Below are 22052 nucleotides of genomic sequence, written 5' to 3'. Positions count from 1 at the left end.
TGCTTTCATCCACGTCCTGCTCCCCGTGGTCAGCGCGTGGCTTCTGGCGTTTATTCCATGTTTCCCAGAAATAACGCTCCCTTAAACCATGTCCCAGGGAAGGTTTTGCTATTGAGTTTGTATAATGACTGTTTTTTAATTTCCCGGATTTCGGATTCACTTTTTACCTGTTTCTGTTGGATAACGTTGTGTTCACTCTAACGCCTGCCTCTCTGTTGTTTATTTTCTGACATCGGTCAGTCAGTGCCGTAGCTGATTTTACTGGACTCAGACCATGCTCTGCTGGCTGATTTTCGCTGCTTACCTTCCTTAGCGCTGCATTTCACTGAGAGTGTTAGCGTTTGGGACAGCAGGCTCATGTTTGCCTCGTTTGGGTTTTGTTTTGTTCCTTTCTCTCTCCCTGTGCTCATCCCTCCAGCTGGAGCTTTGTACTTGCCTCTTCCAGGCCCGTCAGGCCCAGCTCAGAACTGGACTCAGTGGCGTTGGCACCTGCTGCGTCCCAGTGCTGTGGAGGCTGCGCCAGGTCCGGTTACTAGGTGGTGGGCATCTGCGGGGAGCCGGCACGGCCATGGCATACTCAGCCCCACATTGGGCGCCTTATGTGCCGCGCCAGCTCAGCCTGGTTCAGGGACCCTGAGAGGGGGCAGTGAAGGATGGAGAAAAGACAGACAAGAGAAAAAGCTGGGTCTGAGTGGGACGCTGTCCTCTCTGATGGAGAGACAGCGACAGCACCATGGACTCCAAGCCGTGTCTTTATTTTATAGCAGATTCCACGAGGCAAAGTAAGGGCGTGGTCAAGATGTTTACAACATTCTCATGGGTTTAGAACAGCCGTGGGCAAACTACGGCCCGCGGTCCAGATCCGGCCCGTTTGAAATGAATAAAACTATTGAAAAAAAGAGACCGTACCCTTTTATGTAATGGTGTTTACTTTGAATTTATATTAGTTCACACAAACACTCCATCCATGCTTTTGTTCCGGCCCTCCGGTCCAGTTTAAGAACCCATTGTGGCCCTTGAGTCAAAAAGTTTGCCCAACCCTGGTTTAGAATCTTCTCAACTACATGCACCTGAACTCCACCAAGCCCACATCACTCAGGCACGTGGGGCCACGTGTTCGGACCATAGGTTCAAGCTCACAACTGTAGCTGTTGGCTATAATTGTGCTGGGAGGGCTCTGCCCTCCAAGCTGGGATTTGCATGTGGCCATGAGAGGACTGTGCCCTCTCATGAGTCCGAGGCTTGAACCTGTCCAAACACTGTAGCCGCTCTCCACAGGCATCCTGGCTGTGCTCTGCCACCAGCCTTCCCAGGCCCACAGCTCCCCGTGAACACTCAGCTCAGGGAACAGGTGTCCTCAGCCTCTGATTTATAATCAGGAGCTCCTCACCCCCAGCTTCAGGCTGCGAGCTCCCCTCCTCCCCTTTCTCTGGTGGAGCATTTCGGTCCCCGTAACCCTCGAAATTGACCTGACACTGCGACTCCGCTCCCCGACCTGAGGCCCCGCGTGCTCAGCTCACTGCTGCCCATTGCTGCTCCATGTCTGTCCAGGGAGGTGTGTGTCTGGTATGTTGGCCTCGTAAAGCTATTAGTACTTTGGTTCCTCTTTATATTTTACGTCCCAGTGCTCCGGGTCTGGAGCCGGGGGAGCACTCCGAAGTCTGTGCTGACAGCATCTTGGCTGGAGTCTGGTTTGCTTGCAGGTACATAGGTGAGGATTCAGGTGTTTGGAGCCAATGAACACGTGCAGATAAGCACCGACCCGATTCTCCGAGCGCTCCAGGCGCCTGTGCCGCTCCTCCGGGCCCGGCCTGAGCGCAAGGAGCTGCGCCTTCTTTCCCCCGGGACCTGCTGTGGGGAGAGCTGAGCCACGGGCCACTCGGAAAACTGTGTGGTCAGTGGCCCTGGCGGGGGGAGCCCTGGTAAGTTCCCATTCGCTGATGCTGTGACTCTAAGCCCACTGCCCCCAAGCAGGGTTCATTGTTGTCTTTGGCAGTTATTTCAGTTTCTTTTCCCAGGCCCTCCGGTGTAACAAGGAATTCCCTTTCTTTGATCCTGCTGAGGCCTCCGCACGCTGTGAGCGAGGGACCACCGGGGTAGCCTGTGTCCTGCCGAGAGAGGACAGGCCCTGGGGTAGCCAGCGTCCTGCAGAGAGAGGACTGGGGTCCTGCAGAGAGGGGACGGGGGTCCTGCCGAGAGAGGGCGGCCAGCACTGAGCGAGCTGCCTCAGTTCCCCTCATTCCCACACGCGCTGCCCCTCAGCCAGGCTGTGCCTGTCAGCCGTGAACTTGGGCACAGGAGGCGGGATTGAGCCAAAGGAAGGAACAGCGATTTCTGAAGAAGGAGTAAAGGCACATCGAGTTAAAGCCGTAGTCCAAGGAATGAGCGTTCTCTGCCCAGAAAAGGTTTTTATGGAAACTCGAGTCGACCTGAAATTCGAGCAGTTGCGTAAAGGACATCAGTGAGCCAGGGTTAGTCTCTGCTCTTCCTGGGTCTTGTTAACTTAACTGTACGCAGAAGCGCCTCCTGGTGGGTGGGAGCCGCGCCCGCGCTGGATTGTTGTCTGGACCAGGTTTTAGCCATCGAGGCAGGACGTGTTTCCTGCGCCCGGACTTTTCACCATAACCCAATTCCCTGATCTTCAGGAAGATGAGGGCGATCTGGCAGGGGGTTGAAGAACACCCCCTCTGTGCTAGAGAGAGAGAGAGAGGGAGGGAGGGGGGGAGAGAGAGAGAGAGAGAGAGAGAGAGAGAGAGAGAGAGAGAAGCTTTTAATAGTCAGAACCGAACATCACTGCATGTTCCCCATGTCTTGCTTCCCCGACAACCGGAAGAGCGGGTCTCCCTGGGGAGAGCACAGTGCTGGCCGTCATTCGTGTCAAAGCGAGAAAGGGACTTACTGACTTCGTAGCCACCCCTCACACCTCCCCCCGGCTGTGGCGTTGCCGTCAAACCCGGGGAGGCTCCTGGGCTGGGACGGGGCCACGAAGTTGGCCGGGACGGGAACAGGGAAGCCTTGTGTCGCCCTGGGCTCTGTGTTCACATCCCAGAACGTGGGCTTCCGTGCTGCCTTCTCCCCGGGACAGGCAGCCGCTCCCACACTCCTCCACTTGGCGTGATGCAGTTGGTATTCAGCCATGCTCTCTTCCATGGATTTATGAATATGAAGTGTGGGTCCTCAGGTCCTGCCCAGGGGTCAGAAGAGGGTCTTTGCACGCTGCGTGGTGGCATGGCTTCCACCTCACCACCTTTCTGTTCTTGCACAAAACGCCTTCCTGTGGCTTTTGGTCTACAAGAAGCTCTGGCTGGGACGGATGCAGTGAGGCAGCTGCCGGGGCGAGTGTGTTCCCCGTGTCCCAGGCGCAGTCCCCAGCCAGCGCGTGTGCAGTGTGCAGGAAGGGCAGCTGACGGAGGTGACCTTCCTCAGGGAATGGAAGTTACAGCACCTGCTAATGCTTGGGGCCCTTGTGTGATCTCTGCTGGTTCACACACCTCCTCTCGTTTCATCTCTACGGCCTTCTGAGGGTGTGGAATAAGTTAACGGGGCTTTTAGCTTCACATCTATGTTCTTTACTCCTCCATTACGCTGTCTCTATCCTATATAATAGAAGGCTAATATGCAAATCAACTGAACAGCGGAACACCCCGTTGCTATGGCACATACTGACCACCAGGGGGCAGACACTCAACGCAGGAGCTGCCCCCTGGTGGTCAGTGCGCTCCCACAGGGGGAGTGCTGCTCAGCCAGAAGCTGGGCTCACGGCTGGCGAGCACAGCGGCGGTGGCGGGAGCCTCTCCTGCCTCCACAGCAGTGCTAATGTGGTGAGCGGGCCTAAGCCGGCAGTCGAACATTCCCTGAGGACTCCCAGAGTGCGAGAAGGCGCAGGCCAGGCTGAGGGACCCCCCACCCCCACCCCAAGTGCACGAATTTCATGCACTGGGCCTCTAGTAATTTTAAAAATAACAGATACACTTTCCTCATCTTACTATTTAAATGTTGACATATAATTGGCATTTGGTAAAATTTACTCTCCTGAGTGTACAGTTCTGTGAGCTTTGACAAATCCATGCCATGGGCAACCACCACCCCAAGACACAGAACAGCCTGTCACCCCCAAGTTCTCTCCCACTGCTGTGTAGTCAAGCCCTACCCCCCACTTCCAGCCCCACTAACCCTGATCTGCTTTCTGTCCCTATAGCTTTACCTTTTCCAGAATGCCATGGAAATTGCTCCAAACTCACTTGACTCTGCTTGGCGTGATGCATTTGGTATCCAGCCATGCTCTCTTTTCCACGGTTTTATGAGTATGTAATCTCGATGTTTGGTTCCTTTTGTTGCCAGGCAGTATTCTGTATCCCCAGTTTGTTTTATTCATTCACCAATTAAGGACATTTAGTTCCTTTCCATTTTTTGGTGGTTATCAATATTCATTTACATACAGGTTTTTGTGTGAAGATAAATTTTCATTTCACCTAAGAGTCGGAGAATTGCTGGGTTGTGTGGCGAATCTGTGTTTGACTTTATGAAAAATTAGCAGTGTTTTCCGAAGTGACTGTACCATTTTGAATTCCTAACAACAATGAATGAGCGTTCCAATTACTCCATGTCCTTGATTTTGTCAGTTTTGCTTTTGTTTTGTTTGTTTTTTATCATTCCAATAGATGTGTGATGATATCACATTGTGGTTTTAATTTGCATTTCCTAATGAATATTGATGTATTTTTTTTCATGGGCTTAATGTACCATCTGTATATCCTATTTGATGATACAGTTGTTCAAATCGTTTGCCTATTTTAAAAATTCGGTATTTTCTTCATTTTGAGGGTTCTTTATTCTTATGTGTACAAGTCTTTCATCAGATATGTGCCTATATTTTTTTTCTCTATCTGTGGCTTGTCTTTATTCTCTTGACAGTGTCTTTTAAGAGCAGATGTTTTAATGTTTGATGTAATACAGTTTTTAATATTTATTTCTTATGGATCGGTCTTTTGATGCCACGTGTAAGAAATCTTTGCCAAATCCAAGAGAATAAAGATTTTTCTACCATGTTTTCTGTCAATGGTTTTATAGTTTTAGGCTTTGCATTTAGATCTTTGATCCGCTTTGAGCTTCCTGTATTTGGTACAGGTTAGTTTTTTGCAGGTGACTGCCCATGGAGCGCCATTTGTGGAATCGGTGTTTTCTCTACGGCAGGATAGGATAGAAAGTCCTAATTGGACATGGAGGTCCTGGTCCTGACCACCTGCTGTCACAGGGTGGGTCTAGCAGAGACCAGGGCTGAGGGGCAGCAGGGCCGCTGTTACCGTGGGAGAGCGCACGCGAGGGTCAAACAGCCCGGCTCTGCTGCTCACTAACCCGCCCACACTGGCAGCGCCCCCCTCTGTGGGGTGTTCTCCTGGGAAATGAGAGTATCCTGTACTTGGCCAGGCTGCTCTGAGGGCCCTTAGCTACGTGTGTGTAGGTTGGGAGGTGGCGGACACTCAGGAATGCAGCCGTTACTGCTAGTGAACGACGTGAGCACAGGGTCTACAGGAAAGTCCCAGGAGTCCCAGTGTCCTCCGTCCCAGCATGTGCTGACCAGGCCCCTGAATTGCTCACCTCACCTTCCTGCTCCAGCGTTCGTAACCATTGCCTCCTCCCATCTCTGGTTCTCGGGCCTTCTCTGGGCTCCAGCAGGCACTGTGTGGGGTGGTGGGTGCTCTTCGCCCCTGTTTTCTCCAGGGCGTATCCCTCTCTCAGCCTGGCTCTCCCTCCCGAGAAGTGAGCTGACCGTGGTCCAGACTTTGGGGTGCATGACTGCCCGTTGTCACTACTCATGCTGCTGTTCGCTCCTGCAGGTCCTGCCCTTGCTGTACTGAGGGGGTGGGGGATGCTCTCTGCAGGGGTGTGGGGTGGGGGCTGTGCTGGGCAGGGCTTCAGGCTGAGGAGACAGCACAGGCAGCGTGCCTGGCACCACCCAGCATGGCATGCAGTGTTTCTCCCGCCCCGACCCCAGGCAGCGTGGAGGTCGTCCCGCACTCCCCCTGCTCACGCTCTCTCCGTGAGATGCTGCCTCCTGTAGGGTTGGCCACGTAGGATTGTGCCGCTCTGCCAGCGAGAGCACGCTCGGACTCTTGCTCGCAGTGACGCAGAAACGGTGAGATGCCTGGGGCCACACCAGGCGAGTTCCCTCGCCATTGCTCTTCATTCATGACGGGCAGGGAGGGCCGCCCGAACCCCTCAGCCCTAAGCTGAACATGGGCCTCTGGGAGGCCACAGCAGCTTCAGGGCTCCCGGCGGGGTGGGCCCGCTCTGTGGGAGTGAAGGTGGGGGTGGGGGTAGGGATGGGGGTGGGGGTAGGGATGGGGGTGAGGGTGGGGGTGGGGGAGGGGGGAGGGTGGGGGTGGGGGTGGGGGAGGGGTGGGGTGAGGGTGGGGGTGGGGGTGGCGGCAGCGGCAGAGGCGGCGGAGGGCTCTGCCTCACCTGTAGCTGGCCCTGCAGTGGCAACAGGAAGGATGCCCCTGAAGTCAGGAGGGGGATAGGGAGAGACGGACAGCAGATACGCAGTTCAGTGTGACAGTTACTCATGGACGCCTGCTTGAAAGGCAGTGGGAGCAGAGGAGAGAAAATGTATCTCTATCAGTCAGGGAAGACTCCCAGGCAGAGGAGGCACTGGGCCTGAGATGTAGAGGCTGCGTGTGCAGGAGTGTCAGTGGGCTGGCTTCAGAGGGAGCGCTGTAGACTGGGCCCCTGTGCAGTATGGGCGGTGTGGAGCGTGTAGTGCTGAGGACACTGTATGTGGTCCCGTGTTCCTGGGGGCACAGGCGGTGTGGAGCGTGTAGTGCTGAGGACACTGTATGTGGTTCCGTGTTCCTGGGGGCACAGGCGGTGTGGAGCGTGTAGTGCTGAGGACACTGTATGTGGTTCCGTGTTCCTGGGGGCACAGGCTGTGGGGCTGGTGATGGGGGGAGGGGTTGGTCTGCTGGCAGAGTCTGGATTTCGCCAGGGAGGGAAGGGAAGCCGCCGAAGAAAGCGAAGGTGGGCTTTTGACCAGCAATGGCTGGAAAAACAAAACAGGAAGTGCAGAAACCAGTCAGAAACTGTTACTCCACAAGGAAGGAGAACACAAAATCCCAAAACAGCCAGCCTGGCCCATGGTTTCATGGGCTGAGTGTCGGCCTATGAACCAGGAGGTCGCTGTTCTGTCCTGGGCTGCAGGCTGGATCCCCAGTAGGGGGTGTGCAGGAGGCGGCTGGCCAATGATTCTCTCAGCAGCGATGTTTCTCTCTCCCTCCCTCTCCCTCCCTCCCTCCTTCCCTCCCCCCCTCCCTCCTCTCTGAAATCAATTTCTAAACAATTCTGAAACAAGCCGTGAAACCAGCGTGGTTCTCACACGGTCGCCTCTGAAGAAGGGCTTGGGGAGAGCTGCTTCTGCGTGTCTGTGGGGCCTCTTTCCCGCCCCCACTTAGAATGGGTGCGATTTGGTCCCATTAATACCTGGGGATGTGGCGAATGGTTTGCTTCAGACACTGGTCTGCTTGCAGCCGGCTCCTGGGTGCGCCAGTGAAAGGTGAGGCTGCTGGCCATTTGTGCTGACAGTCATGGTGTGGAGCTGCAGGGGGTTCTCTGAATCACTTCCTCCGGGACTCGGACCAGCAGTTAGGACGGGAGTTGCTTCATTTGCAGATTCAGCAACTCTTCTCTTTCCCTCTGCGCCCCCCCCCCCCCGCCCCGTTATTCCCAAATCATTTAGGACCCCAAGAATCTTACAAAGATAGGGGAAATGTGGGCTTTCTCTTTGTTTGTTGAGATAAGTAAATTGAATCCTGGAATTATTAAAGCATTGATAACGCTGTCCTGTCTATAAAATTAAAATTCAAAAGCTGAAGCTTAAGGCCCATAAAAACAGTTGTCTGTGCCTTTGTCATTAAACCCCTCTATGCAATAAATTCTTAATGTAGAATCATCTTGCTAGTTTCAGAATTTAGTCAATTTTGGCATTTTTCAATGCCTTCTTAGGCTAATTTCCTTATTTATTGTATATCTTAAAATGGAACACATAAAGTGGCAGGCAATTAATAAATTAAGTTTTCTACAACTGAAGTGAAAATATGTTAATTATTTCTGAACAGTTAGGCGGCATTCAGCATGGGGGAGCTCCTCAGTAGGGATAACAGAACAGCCTCCTTTGACATCATATCAATGCACCTCTACTTCTTACAACTGCTTCCTGATACGAATGAGGTCAATGAAAATAATTGTAAAAGTCATGAGTACAAACCTCCCCAATTTTATACCATTGTCTTTCAGCTCAACAGAGACCCAGAGCAATGCTCTCCTGGGCCTTTTAAAAATTTTAAAAAATTATTGACTTGAGAAAGACAAGAGAGAGAGAGAGAGAGACAGAGAGACAGAGAGACAGACAGATAGACATGGATTTGTTGTCCCACTTACTTCCGCCTTCATTGGTTGATTCTTGTATGCGCCCTGACGATGGAGCTGCATCTTTGGCGTATCAGGCGATGCTCTAACCAACGGAGCTCCACTGAGCCCCGGCCAGGGCCATGCCTGAGCTCTATTTCAGGCTGCCCAGCAGGCCCGAGGCTTCAGAAGGCCAAGGAGAACCTCTGAGTGCAGGAGAGGCACCACAGGAAGCCAGGCTCAGGAGTCAGGGAGGCTCAGAGGCACGGGCCTCCGCCCAGAAGGGCACCCAGGCCGGGCGTGTGCTTCTGAGTCTCCACTGAGCTCGGAGTCCACCGCAGGCTGTGGGGTGGGTGTCCTGGCCTCTGAACTCCTCCTGTGAGAGGCTTGGCGGCGTTTCCTCTGGGGCTGAGAACGAGGTCGTTCCCCTGCCTGACCCCGCCTTCCCAGGAGCCTCCTTGTCTTCTGTCCTCAAGTGCTGGAACCCTTGGACTTAGATAAATCCCTGGACTCAGTTCCATACTTTGGGGTTAAAGAAATTCACCTGTTTTACCATTAAAAAATGCTTTTACCTGTAAAAATAGATTTTTTGAAAAATCAGCCACTCTGGGTTTGGGCCAGGTTTATCTTTTTCTGTTGGTTCCTGTGGCAGAACCAACAGAAATGACAGATGTCATGTGGCAGACATTCGCTGAGTACCTGCTGTGTATCCAAAGGCCTAGGCCCGTGGTCGGCAAACCGCGGCTCGCGAGCCACATGCGGCTCTTCCTAAGCCTTAGGAGGACCCTAATTAGGTGAATAACAATGTACCTACCTATATAGTGTAAGTTTAAAAAATTTGTCTCTCAAAAGAAATTTCAATCATTGTACTGTTGACATTTGGCTCTGTTGACTAATCAGTTTGCTGACCACTGGCCTAGGCGAAGACCTGGTAACTGAAGTCCCTGAAAAGCAAGCAAAACAGGCAAAAATGAGAACAGGCTAAGCTAGTAGGTTTGCGCTTAAATCCTTACAGCATTGGCCCATCTACATGTCGTGGGATTCTTCCGTGTCTATGGATAAAGGCTGCTTTGGGGCAGCGAGGCACAGGGTGTGGAGTGGTCAGAAAGAAGTCATACTTCCCCGCAGGCCCTCTAGCGTGAGCACCCCGAGAAGAAACACATTATTGCACAGGAAATAAAGTTTACTGCTTGACTTCAGTCCCAATATTTTTTGTTTGTTTTCATTTTTTATTATTTTTTTAAGCAACACAGTGGAAGTCAGAAGAGAGAGTTTAAAAATGAAAGCAAGCTGGTAGACCTGTTCTTCACCCCAAAATAAGTGGAGAATAGCCACGTGATTACGGGGTGGTCTGGGCTTCAGGTTTTTCTGTGGGTGGTTTCGGGGCTTGAACAAGACACTCCTGTGAAGTGTTCAGTGTGCCCTCCGTCGTGGTGCGGAGAGCCTGCTGAGATGCTATCTGGCCTTTTCCAAGGTAACCGAACACCACTGTAGAGTTTGGAAAAAATAAACTTGCCGTAATGCTCTTGGTTTGTATCTAGTTACCAAATGAAGAGCAGAAGGGTTTTTGACATTAACAGCAGAGCTTCAAGGGCTTGTTTATACCCTCTTTGCATTTGTTATTTCAGACCGTAAAGATGGGACAGACAGGGTTAAATGTAAAATCACTAATATTAGCAATTACAGGCACTTACTGGGGATAAGCCTCTCTCCCTAGCAATAACAGTGCTGCTATGTGGGCAATTAGAGAAGTGCACCCACCTTTTTCATGAAGTTTGTGCTCTGGAAAAGTTTGTCCCTGTATTGGTGGAGCTCCTCGTGCTACCATAAGCTCATCTCAGTCATTTTACCCAGGAGCATTACTGCTCCTGCCATCTAGCCTTTCAGTTAAGTATGCTTTGCTATTGTTACCAGCGATGAGGCTCCCGGTTCTTGAGTTCAGCCGAGAAAGAATTCAGAGCCAAGAACTCTAGCACGAGAGGAAGTGCATTGAGCATGCAAAGCTTAAGGACACTGGAAGAGAGGATTCAGGGGGCTGTGCAGAGAGCTGCCATGGCCTCTTACAAGGAGAATCTCAGAGGCAGGATAAGCGAGCCAGTTGGACTGCGTGGACTCAGGAAACAAGTTCCAGAGGCAAAAGAAGGGCCCTTGGAGGTTCGGGGATTGGCCCAGGACACGCTGCCACTGCCTGCTGCTGCCCTGGTTGCAAGTCTTGTGGGGACCCTTTGACTTGGGAGAAGGAAAGTTAAGGTGCATTTCTGAAGAGAGAAGGTGCGGGCTTGCTCTAGAGAGAGAGGGCACTCTGGGTTCTTTGTCTTAAGGGTTTTTCTCTGTTTTCTTAAGGCAGAGATTTTAGGGGCATTCTCAGGGGAGGCTCTCAGTAGCACATTCATCAGCTTCCTGGGTGTTTGCTTTAATAGGCTGATTCATCAAATGAGCAGAGAGGGTCAGGGTCATGGTCTACTGATTGGTCAGTGCCAGGAGAAGAGGTCATTGGTCATTGCATCTGGTCCCGATGCCAGCCATGGTGCCGATTGGTCTGGTTTTGCTGCTTTTCTGGGCCTACAACTGAGGCCTAGATGTTAACTCTAAACTCTGTCTCTGGTCAATAGACCAGAGGCTTTGTTCCTAAGATTATCTGATGCTGATCAGAATCTCATTGTCCAGAGGACTTGATGCTTAAGGGAGTGGGCATGCATGGGACCAAATCCACCTTCTCATCCAGGCTGCTCTCCGTCGCATCTCTAAACCTTTTCTTGCTCCCCTTTCCCTCCATTAACTGTACAATCCAGCCTCACATTTTCAGGTCTGTGGACGTATTCTGAAGGAGGTCCCTAAGTGAGACACCCCACACCTGGAACAAATAGCCTCCACGCAGACACAGGAGCCAATAGCGGACCGGGGTGCCACCACCCTCCCGCCGCCTCCTGAACTTGGAATAGGACCACGTGGCTCCGTCTCCTCCCAGGCTCTGCGCATCTGCCCCTCTGCTCCTCGCGCTGGTCCCTCCTGTGTGTCTGCTCTTGGCTGACACCTCCCCAGCCTCCCAGCTCAGGCATCTCCAGGACGCTTCCCTCAACCAGGCTGGGCAAAGGCCCTCTCTCTGTGCTGCCATAGACCCAGGAGCGCGCTCTCTCTCTCTCTTTCTCTCTCCCTCTCCAAACCTCATCAATGCCTCGCTCTAGTGTACATCTGGGAAATGTTGGCAGGTGTTGAACTGAAGACGTACGTCTAAAGGGCACATTGTTACTCATAGCTGTGGACTGGGTCTCTTTGTGTCTGTTATAAATCAGAACTGGAGAACAGGGTGGTGCCATTGTAGACACAGCAGACAAGGGAGAAAGCCTCACCCATTAGGAACTTGCAGCAGATCTTAACGGTGTGGCATGGAAAGTGACAGTGCGGTCACAGAGATGAGAAGCGTGAGGAGGCAGCAGAGGCCAGGGCTTCGGTCTTGCCTGGGCGTTAGAATAACCGGGCTGATCGTAAAGAATGCAGACACCTGCTCGCCTGTGAGAGACGCTGCTGTCGCTTGCCCAGGTGGGGCCTATAGTTAGTCAGCTGTCAGGTGACTCTAAATATATACCCACTGCGGGAGGCCCTGCCAGCAGGGAAGAGAAGCTGGGTTTGAAGGAGAGTTGGAGACTGCAGTATCCCTAAAGCACGCCTGGCATGGATGGGGTGTGGGGCGGGGGTGGGCGTGTCTGGGTACTTGTGTGTGTGTGCGTTATTGCGAGGGTGAGGAGGAAGTTGCACTCTGTAGCCTCCCAGAGCGAATTAAAGCCTCTGACATATTCTTTAAAATGGGCATATCCCCAATAGTTCAGCTCCCACTGGGGATAAGGACAGGTTTTCTCATATTGAACAAACTCTCTGAAGTTCTTTCTACTGCTGGACAGAGTGAGGAAGAGTCTCACATTGTTTACTTGCAGAAAGAGTAATAGTCTAATGGGTCCTGCACGTTTACTGATACTGGACTCTTACTTCTAAGTCCTCTAGGAAGCCAGAGAGTGAAGTACATGTTAACGGTCAGTGTTTAAGGTTCGGGATTAGGTTGTGATCGGGGAGAGGTGTACTTTTGTCCCCCGGATATGACTCAAGAAGCAGATGAAAGCTGATCAGGAGGTAGTAGCTTTATGAATCCTCTGCGGCCAGCATCATGGCATTTCTAGGGCAAGTGCATGAGGAGAGAGGACGGTGCCACCTTGCAGCCCCTGGTGCCATTTTGGAACCCAGGATTTGATAAGGACCCATCAGACATCAGTGCACAGGATCCATACCTGTGCTGTTGGGGGCAGATTTGAGATTCGGTGCTGCCACCATGCCAGGTCCTCCTGCAAGATGCCCGTGGCCCAGCGGCGCAGTGAGCAGCCTCCACCAGCGGGAGCCCCTGAGTGTACACTGCGTGCACGTTTCCAGTTCTCCCCGTGGCTTCCGTGAGCTCGCCCTCCTCCCCCCCGTGCGCCCTTCTCCTCCTGCGAGGTGGGGACACCTCGACCATCATCTGGAAATGTTTATGCGGCTCCACCAGACCTCTGTCTGGAAGGCTCTGTGAGAGCGATGCATACTTGGTTTATGAGATGGTTACAAGAGAATGGAGGGGGGCAGCGTGCCAGACATGGCCAGGCCTTTTATCTCTGACATTAGAAAGAGGTCCCCTGGCTGCGGGCCAGACAGAGTGCACTGGAATATGAAGTGCAGGCGTGGGCTTGCTGGCGGGGGGCGCGGGGGGCTCGCCCTGCGTTCAGCCGGCACTCGCTGCCATGGGCAGAGTCGCCAGGCAGAGGGTATGAGTTCTGAGCTTTTGTGCGGGGCCCTCAGGAGTCTGAAGTGAGGCAAAAAGTGCTGAACTATGGAATCCAGTCCCCTCCCCTCCAGCCCCTCCCAGCCCTTAGGAGCGGCCTCCAGCCAGGCCCTCAGCCCCCCAGCGATCGCCCTCTGGGGTGACCCAGCCCCCAGCTTCCAGGAATGGAGCTCGGCCTGGATTGATTCACCGCAGGATGGTTTTCGAACAGTTAGAGGAACGCTGGCTTTTCTCCACCGGGAGACAAATGTAATTCCGGGCTCTTTCTTTTTGAGAATATGACTGAGCTGTTAAAAATCGTCCTCCTCCTCAACCCGGGACGTGCGCCTTTGAACTTTCTGCCTGTTTGGCCTGTGGTGGGAGCATCTCGGAGCCGCCTGGCCAGGAGGCAGTGGGGCCAGCCCCGCAGAGGGGGGTAGCTTGGGGAAGGCACCCACCAGGCGCAGGGACAGGTCCTGACGTCGCGGTAAATAGCTTCCTTATCGATCGCCCTGTGAAAGCACGTCTAGACTCCTGTCCAGGACTTGATACCTAAAGTGAGTGTGGACCCCACCCCCACTGTCCCCCCGCTTGGGGGCCGCAGATGAGAGAACCTGATGTGCTTGCTGCGGCCGATAAGCAGACCCCACGCTCGCTGAGTTTGGAGCGTTGCCCACTACAGTCACTGTGCCTACACATGGGAGCGGGAGCGGGTGAATTAAATAATCGTCCGCTTCTGGGTTGGCAGAGAGCGGCGCTGGCTGGGTAGCCTGCACACTCGCAGCTCTGATGGGCTGGGGCGGGGGGCATTTTGGACGCGAGGAAACTCGGCTGCAGGTAGCGCGAAGGTGGTTGTAGTCAGTTGCACACCCACAAACTCCAGAGTCTCCTGCCAGCAGCTCAGGTCCCTCTCGTGCGCACCAGGCACCACATACACAGGTGACTGGTGGTGTGGAATGCTTAGCTCCCATCTCCATGGCAACCTGCCTCAAGTTCTCACCTGGGGAAGCTGAGCCAGGAGGCGGTTAGCACCCAGGAGTCCCAGCTGGCCAGTGGCAGAGCTGGGGGGGGGGGGGGTGCAGCCCCCCACTTCCGCACACTCCCCCACGCCAGGAGCACCGGGCCCCGCTCATGCTGGGTTCATCCTATTTTTAAATGTCTCTGCCGAAACCACGTCTAGATTTGCTGACCTTCGCTATTGCCCCTTAGACCCGACTTCATCGTTCGGCTGCGGTTCCAGCCTCTTCGCTGTGCGAGGAGAGTGGGAGCAGCTCTTCCTGGGGAAGGAACGGGATACGGCGGTGTGGCCGGTCGGAGGCCAGGCGAGGGCTGTGGCTCAGGTCTCTGAAAACAAAACCTGCCCTGGCCCCTGGGGGTGCTTCTCCTAACGCCTGTTGCCATGAGGACCCTTTCCCTGTGAAGTCTTTGCATCTTCCCCGTCTCAAACCTCCCACCTTGTGGTGTTTACACAGCGAGCTTGGCGGGCCTCTGCTAGGGGCTGGGAACACAGGGTCAGAGCCACGCCGGCCGGCCATGCGATTGTCTGTGGACAGTGCGAGAAGAATGTGCAGGCTGAGCCAGCAGCCTTCTGCTCGGTAACCCCGTCAGGATTCTGGGGAACTTATCTCCAGCGGGGAGGACGGCAGGGAGTGTCTCTTCCCTAAACGCCCATCACGGTGAGCTGCCTTGGTCTGTCAGCCGCTCCTGCTGGCTCCCCCACATGTGGCAGGAGAGGCAGTGTCTGCGTGCACCTCTGACGCGGCAGGCTCTCCATGGCCCCGTGTAGATGCCGTTTAAAAATGTCCTTGTGATGTACTTGACTTGATCTAAGCCAGTGGTTCTCAACCTTATGGCCCTTTAAATACAGCTCCTCATGTTGTGACCCAACCATAAAATTATTTCCTTTGCTACTTCATCACTGTCATGTTGCTACTGTTATGAATCATCATGTAAATATCTGACATGCAGGATGGTCTTAGGCGACCCCTGTGAAAGGGTCCTTCGACCGCCAAAGGGGTCGCCACCCACAGGTTGAGAACCGCTGATCTAAGCAAATGCGCTTCTCTCTCTGAGGCGTGAGCCACTGGGCTGGGAGTGCCCCGCTCAGGGGGAGGGAGGCGTGAGGTTGCAGCTGGAAGAGGCCTTGGTGGTTCTAGATGCCCCAGCCACCCCCACCGAGGCCATGTCACTTTCCACGCAGCCTGAAGAGCACGTTCCCGCGCCTTCCGCGTCCTGTGGACCTGAGAGCCCACCTGAACCTGCGTGGCCTCGTGCAGATTGGTAGTTGCCATAGAGTCCTGCTTTTGCCTGCAAAGTAAAGCTCATGGGCATTGGCAAATGCTGGCAGTGACCGTGGGAACATCAAGTTCAATGGCAATTAAACGGAACAGCGCTGCTGGAGGCTCCGCGGGGCGTCCTCGAGCAGCACTTGCTTGGACTGGACTTGGTGCTCCTGGTTGCCCAGCTGCTCCTCAGTTGCATTGGTGTGACTGGCTGGCTGAGAGGGCTTGCCGCCTGAGAAGGGGACCTCTCTCCTGGGGTCGGCCAGCTCAGGGGCCGGGGAGGGGGGAGGCTGGAGCTCCGAGCTCCTAGAGGACAGAGTTGAGACCCTGCCGCACCCTCCTGCGCACGGCACCTGTGGCACTGAGGCCGCACGCTCTGTGAAGCGGACTGAGTGACATCAGGCTGCAGCGATGAGCCGTGCGCTGGTAACCGCACTGCGTGGCGTCCTCCCGTCCTCATCACAGTCTGCTCCTCGCTGCCGTCATCGTGGGCCCCACTGGGCAGTGCACGGACGACTGTGCCTGCGGACGTTGGCGGCCACTAGGTCTGGTGCTTCGTGGATGGAGAGCCGTCGTCTGGAGGACTGAGTGGAGGGCAGCCTTCCAGGCAGAGGGAGGGGGATGCAGAGATGGGGCGTGGCGCCGCTGGTCCCCCGTTACATGGTCACCTGCGCTCTCCTCCACTAGGGTTAGACTAGTCAGGCCCCTGGTGGCCCTGGTCTCTAGGGGGGATGGAACACTGGTGGCCCTGGTCTCTAGGGGGGATGGAACACTCAGGCCGCTGTGCCATGTACAGTAGAACTTCTAGAGGGTGACAGGAAAGGCAGAAGGTGTGTCTCCGCAGAGAATTATCGTCCCTGAGCCTCAGGAGGGGCCATCCCCTGCCAGGGTCCCACAGCGATGGAGCAGGATCTCACACCCACACGGTATGGCCCTCATTCTGGTGTCCTTTTCCTGAGTCCTGAGGACTGTGTTCAGTAGCTTGTTAATTTCTCATTAGATCGTTCTCGCCGAGCTGCTTGGAGTCGAGAACATTCCTTCTTTTCCCGTCTTCAGCGTCCATCAGCTCCTGCACTGCCTCGCGGTTGATAGGATGATAGCGAATGCTCTATTTTTAACCGCTCTTTTTCCACTTCATGGATGAGCCTCTTTCCCCTCAAGTTCCATCCGAGCGGCTTTCTGTTGTTTGTACCAGAGGAGGTGGAAATTGGTTCCAGCGGAGGTGTTTCCGGTGAATCTGAAGACTTCAGATGCTGCTGTGTGTCATCCACTAGTCCCAGAACATCCTCCACGAACCAGATTCCCTCCGTCAGGGCGCTGCAATTAAACTCCGTTTCCCTCGGGATTCTGAATTTCAGAGATTCTTAATCTCTCTCCCAAGTGCACACACTGTACTTGAACCTCATTCTGCTTTAAAAACAAAACGGGAAAAAAAACCTCTTCTTTTAAAACACGAGGATTATTGAATTACTGGAAAAGCTTTACGTATTTCATAATTTTATTCCCCGTCCTCTGCTCCTCTCTCTCCAGTCCAATCTAATTAGCGTTTGCGTGAGGCCTGGATAACAGGAAGCTGCAAAGCACATTGCATCCCCTTCCCTAATGTGAACCATCTGAAGCCAGCCCGGAGCGGGAGTTTCAACATCAAACGCTTGCGCGCCAAGAACACACATCTGTCTGAGCGTTCCAGATGCAGCGTGATGGCTGCGTCTCCTGTTTGACCCGCTGGAGCCAGTGGTCACTCCCCCAGACACGCTCAGCCAGGCTTGCCGGACTCCAACCTTGTTCTATTGCAGCAGCACAGGTTTCCCATGCGCTGCAGCCACTGGCACCTGAAACCCAAGGAAGCACTTCTGCCCAATTGGATGTAATTGTGCTGAGTGGCACCCTTTGATGTTGTGGGGAGATGATCTCATATCATCTGGTACCTATTTCTCGCAGTTAAGGGGGTGATGCTAGAGAACTGATTTATCAGCTGTGTCTACAGGAACATAGATGGCCTCACTGACTCGTCCCGGGAGAGACGGGGCAGGGATGTGCGGGCCAGGTGAGCAGCGGGAGGCTCGGGATGATGCTGGAGGTAGGGGCCGGGAGAGTCAGCAGCACCCGCTCTCTGATAGCGTCGATGCTGCTCTCAGAGGCTGAGCTGCAGTGGGATTTCTCAGGCTGGGGAGAGTCCCAGTTGGGTCCCACACCAGTGTCTGGGCCTTGGGCATGCTGACAGCGACAGCAGGCACTCACCCTTTTCTCACGTAATCACGATGTCGAAGTCAGTAGTAGAAACAAGGCGAGATGGAAGTGTGGTGTGAAAAGAACCACCTTCTGTTTCCTTGGTTGGAATTCTCCTCCTGTTGTGGAATTAAGGTATCTTATTCTTAGAATACTGCTCCCTGGGATTGTAGACGATTGCTGCTCTCTCTCCATTCATTCACTCTGTCACCAGCATTTACCGAATAGGCGCTGGGAATGCAGAGACGATGAGGTCATGGTCCCTCCAGGAGCTCTGCGGTGAGCTGGGGAGATGGTAAAGTCAATCATTAATGGCACTTGATGTAGAGACAGGTGGCAGATGGCTGTGGTGGCCCAGGGGGCAGAGAGAGGGCGCGTTTCCTGATAGGGCACATTTGAGGCTGCGTCCTAAAGGGATTCATGGGAAGGAAGCCAAAGAAGTGAATGGAAGTGGGAACCCAGTGGAGCAGAGCGGGCCAGGAGGGGGGAGTGTGCGAGTGAACCAGGAACCTGAGAGTAGACTTTCCCCACCAGGAACCCTCCGGGGAGTGGGTAGCCAGCTCTCAGAGAACCGAGCTTTGTCCAGCTCCGAGATGAAGTGCTCTCGGGAGCTCTTGTTCCTGGATGTCGGGAAGCACTGTCAAAGCTTGCCTGCTCTTCTGACAAGTAAGTAAAGTCTTTGGGGCAACCCGAAGGACAGCTGATCCGATTATGTGGGGATTGCTCTGGAGATGATGGTAGTTTAGCTGCTCTGCCTGGACCCGTAGTCTCACCCTGCTTGGTGGGAGAATACAAGAGCCCCATGTGAGGTCCATGCTGGAGCATTTGACTGCCCTTTTCCAAGTGCGAGTGCGAGGAATATGGTAGCACCCGCGGCTTGAAGATATTTTGAATTTACTGCCTCCCACACGAGTTTCACCTTTAAGCAGCCCAGGAGAAAAACAGATTCAGATCAAACACCAAGACACGAGGAAGAGCATAGGCCCTGGAGTCAGACGTGGATTTGAGTCTTGCGCATGGCAATTAGGGACAGAAGGCTGCTCCCCGCAGTTACTATGGCTTAGGGCTGTCTGTGCCACATTCGTAGACTGTAGGTATTGATTACCAGGAGGCTGTGAGGAATCATTGAAAGACAGACAGGAGACATCCAGATCATTACCAAATAAACATCAGTTTCCTTCTTCAGGTCCATTTTACAGACCATTATCTGAGCATATGCGACATAAAAGATTCTGTGCGAGGTATTTGGGAGAGGTGGGATCAAAGAAGAATAATAAGACCTTCCTTTAGCTCTGAAATGGGGAAGATGTGCCCTGGCCAGGGTGGCTCAGTGGCCGGGTGTCTCCCCTGCAGCAGGAGGTTGCCATTCAATTCCCAGTCCAGGGCACTTGCAGGTTCCATGCTGGGGGGGGGGGGCAGGGGGGGGAGAAGTGCAGGAGGCGACTGGTCAATATTGCCCTCTCACCTTGATGTTTATCTCTCTCCCTTCTTCTCTTGGTAAAAGTCAATCAACAAACTATTAAAAATATAAAATAAATAATAAAATCGGGGAAATGGGACAGGCACAGCCCGGGCGCTCAATTGTATTCCTGGAGCAGCTGGGCATCTCCTGCCTCCCCACAGTGGCACCTGCTGTCCCCTCTCCCTGGACTCGTATCTCCTCTTCCGCCCCCTGCAGATCTCTCCTCATCCGTCACCTTCTCAGTGGGGCCTTCCCTGGCTGCTGGCTCAAAACGGACCTCCCTGAGGCCAGGACTCCCACCCAGGGGGTCCTCTCTTCCTGTTCATTTGTTTTGCCCGTGACAAGTACATATTTTCCGTGCGTGTGTTCCCTGCCATTCCATACCTCTCCTACCTCTTCGGTGTGAACACCGTGTGTCTGATCGCTTTACTGCTCTATGCTCAGTGCCTAGAGCGCTGCCTGCAGGGCACTCCTTAGTGTTCACTGAAACGATGAGTGGTCAGATGGATGGATTTTAGAGAAAGGGAGGGGCATGTGCCAGGTTCCAGTGGCCAGAAGCACTGAAGGGATGGTAGGGTCTGTATTAGCTCCCTCTGGCTGTGGTAACACATTATCACAAACAGTGGCTTAAAAGAGCACAAGTTCATTATCGTCCAGTTCTGCAGGCCGGGAGCCTGACGTGGGTCTCCCTGGGCTGAAGCGAAGGTCCTGGAGGAATCGTTTCCTCGCCCTCTCCAGCCTCTGGAGGCGGCCAGTCCTCCTCCATCTATGGGTCCCTTCCTCCCTCTTCAAAGCCAGCGATGCAGGTTAGATTCTGGCTGTGATGACAGAATCCCTTCTCACACCACAGCACCTGGTCCCCTCTCCTCCCCTCCCACCCTTAGGGACCCTTGCGATTCCTTTGGGGCCACTGGGTAGTCGGGGACCATCTCTTTCTCTTAAGGTCAGTTGACGAGCAGCCTTAACCCACTTGCAACTTGATTCCCTGGCCATGTCACCTGGCACAGTCAGGTTCTGGGCGTCACAGGAGCAGGACCTGCACATCTTCTGATACGCAGGGGGGCCCGTTATTCTGCTTCACAGAGTCCAATAAGTGAGACGCTTGCCCAGAGTCTGACTTGAGCTGCCAGTCGTGCCGTATAAAATGGGAAAATGAACCGTGAGCGGCTGTGACTGTCCAGGTGTAAGATGGTGACTTCATCATCTGGGAGGTGCCAGGAGGCTGCTAAGGGCTTTGGAGGGAGGCGATGGAACGGGGGCTTGTGGAGATGAAATGGACTCGGAGCAGGTATTTGAAGGGAGATTGGTATTTAGCTTTTTTAAAAGAACTTATTGTATTTCCCTCATCTATTTACAGAAAGCTAGGTACTTATTTTGAATTTTCTGAAAGATGTAGTGTGCACGTACGGAGCCTTTTAAAAACCACCCTATTGTATCACACGTATGCACAACATATACACATAGAGACCCAAAAGCCTGTTACAGAGCACACTCACCAGCACACGCTGTTCTCATATGCACGCCCACTGCTCACCCTGTCCTGGGGCCTCTTTTCTGCGCTTCTCCGTGGTCCCCGCATTTTTTCTGCCCTGGCACACCTGAGAGATGCGTTTCTTTCCACAGTAACGGAGGCTTGCTCTGACAATGGCCCTCACAGGGGTCATTTTATAACCAACCCTACTGGCATGTGAGAACCTCCAGGGAGAGGTGTACAGTTTGCACAGGCTGCCCTCCTCGCCTCACCATCGCCCCCACCTGTTGTGATTTGATATAACTTCCTGGGAAGCTCTTCTCTCTACACCCATTGAGGAGCGTGGATCTCGAATGCCTGGTTTTCAGTGGGGTCCGAGAGAGCGCCTTACCCTTTGATCGGCTTCGCTCTGCATCTCTCCAACAGAAACTGGCTGTGGTGACAGAATCCAGCATCTACCACTGCCAGTGTGGTTGACTCTGTGTGTGTGTTGGGGGGGGGGGGGGGGCGTGCACAGAGAAAAAATAGGGGCCTGCTTGCTAAACAGGAGGACAGACCTTTAGCAAATGTAACTTGTAGTTTTGTCTTGAATTGCTTTGTCAATTTTTTTGATTGATTGATTGATTTTTAGTTTTCGCAGAAGTCAAAATTGGTTCACAGGCATGGGTGTGATTGTACTCGTCTTCCTTGCCTGGCCTCACTTTGACTGATACCCTGTATTGATTAAAGTGTCTCTCTAGGTCTCCCAACAAATGGTTCTTTGTCTTCTCCCTCTCTCCCATCCTGTCTTTTAGATATAGAGATAGAGATATGTTTATATTTATGTATCATACTATACCATTCAGGCATGAAAGTGTACAGTTTAATCGCTTTTAGTGCATTCGTTGTGGAACCATCGTCACAGTGAATCTTAGGACATTACCTTCACCCCCAAAGTAAACCCCATTCTCATTAGCCGTTACTCCCCAGTTCTCTCCAAGCTCTCCCACCACCTTAGCCAATTACCCACTTTCTGTGTATGGATTTTCCCACTGTGAACATTTTATATGAGCGGAACCATGTAATAGGTAGGCCTTTGTGACTGGCTTCTTTCATGTGGAGGCATGTTTGCAAGGTTCGGCCATGTTTCAGCATGTATCAGTACTTTACTTCTTTATCGCCAACTAATATTTCATCGTATGGATGTGCCACATTTTATTCATTCACTAGTTGATGGCATTTGGCTTGTATCCACTTTTGTGTTCTTATGAGTAATGCTGCTATGAACACTTACGCACAAGTTTGTGTGTGAACATATATTATCATTTCCCTTGGGTATATGCATAAGGAGTGGAATTGTTAAACGCTATGGCAATTCTATGCTTAATCTTTTGCGAAACTGCCTGACTGTTTTTCAAAGTGATTGCCCCATTTTCCATTCCTTTC

At 53.2% G+C, this 22052-nt stretch overlaps 1 protein-coding gene across 2 annotated transcripts in view; it reads left to right on the top strand.

Annotated features, from left to right (window-relative positions):
• SMYD3 (SET and MYND domain containing 3) overlaps positions 1 to 22052 on the top strand; it is a 520625-nt gene that overhangs the window by 435356 nt on the left and 63217 nt on the right. The window lies entirely within an intron of this gene.

This window comes from Myotis myotis, unplaced genomic scaffold (genome assembly GCF_014108235.1).
Source record: "Myotis myotis isolate mMyoMyo1 unplaced genomic scaffold, mMyoMyo1.p scaffold_m19_p_21, whole genome shotgun sequence".
In the NCBI taxonomy this organism is placed as follows: Eukaryota; Metazoa; Chordata; class Mammalia; order Chiroptera; family Vespertilionidae; genus Myotis; species Myotis myotis.
This window is presented reverse-complemented; position numbering and strand designations above follow the sequence as displayed.